At 38.2% G+C, this 1,379-nt stretch overlaps 1 non-coding gene across 1 annotated transcript; it reads right to left on the reverse strand.

The window, feature by feature from the left end:
• Positions 1–1,019: 1,019 nt before the first annotated feature.
• Positions 1,020–1,092, reverse strand: Trnaf-gaa (transfer RNA phenylalanine (anticodon GAA)). The gene has a single exon. It is a non-coding gene; the product is annotated as a tRNA-Phe (tRNA).
• Positions 1,093–1,379: the final 287 nt, after the last annotated feature.

Consider the following 1,379-nt stretch of genomic DNA (forward strand, 5'->3'; position numbering starts at 1 on the left):
AGAGATTTGGCTTGATCATTGCCCCTACAAAAGAGGATCGGAAGTGTATGTTCTTCCCGTCACGTTGCTGATGCCGATTGTTTTTGTTTGTTTGTTTGTTCGTTTGTTCAAGTTTTGTCCTCTTTCTTGTTTTATCTTTCCCCCAAAAAATGGAAAGACAAAATGTAACGTTTGGTGTACTGTAAAAACAGTCACTGACACCTTTGAAGGCACTAAAATATATGATAAGCCTTGAAATATTTAATTCTGATAAAACAAATACAAATTTAAAAAACGTGAAAAAAGAAAAGGGTATCCGGTGACAATTATTAGTAGTTATTGAACAACATAAAAGTCACGCTTTTAATAAATGTGACGTGTAACTGTAAGCCTACCATGACCTTTATGATAAAATATTTAAAGGTACTGAACTTGTCAAATCCAGGTGCACGGAGCCCCTGGGGCTTTTAGTCATACCTCAGGCAGCTATCCGTTAGAAGAACTACCAAGTTTCATTGACTTGCACCCAAAGAGTCAAGAACTGCGATTTTTTTACGAATTAATTTCGGACTCTGTCCCGGCTGGTCTTGACCTATTTTTGGATCTAAATTTAGATCAGGTAGCTCACCACATCATGCACAAAAAGACAGTCACTAGCAAACTATGTCAGACATCATCATGAGTTTGTGTAAAACAAAATGGAGGCCGGAATCACTCAGTTGAATCGAACTCCGACCAAACACCACGTAATAACTAGATTAATTTATGCACTCGCGTGAACAAGAAACTGTCGAGCTTCACAGATGTCGTCGTTGGGTAGTTTTGGGTTTGTTTTACTACCATAGGAGGATTTTTGAACTGTAAATGCACTCAGCTGCAACAAAAACGCAAAACGAAGGCTGTGAGCTGCACTGTGCCTTTAAATAACAAAAATACTCAAAAGGTAGAAAAGCTTCAGCAAGTAGAATGATCAGGAAAAACAACAACGAACGATTGAGAAATAGGAAAAAAATATGGTTTGCCAACCGCCGGATGTTCCGTGCCGAAACCCGGGATCGAACCAGGGACCTTTAGATCTTCAGTCTAACGCTCTCCCAACTGAGCTATTTCGGCTGGCGAAAGAAGTGGTACATTTTAACGTACATAATTTATAAGACCATGCGGTAAACAATAATGACTACTTTGCCCTTCGATTCTTTTGACATCTGTCTGATTATTATGAGAGTCTAATCTTTGGAAATTATCAAAAAATTATGTAAAAATAGCTATTTATGAAGGACTGATAAGAGAAAAAACAAGTCGCGTAAGGCGAAAATACAATATTTAGTCAAGTAGCTGTCGAACTCACAGAATGAAACTGAACGCAATGCCATTTTTCAGCAAGACCGTATACTCGTAGC

Source organism: Littorina saxatilis, unplaced genomic scaffold (genome assembly GCF_037325665.1).
Source record: "Littorina saxatilis isolate snail1 unplaced genomic scaffold, US_GU_Lsax_2.0 scaffold_2153, whole genome shotgun sequence".
NCBI classification, from domain to species: Eukaryota; Metazoa; Mollusca; class Gastropoda; order Littorinimorpha; family Littorinidae; genus Littorina; species Littorina saxatilis.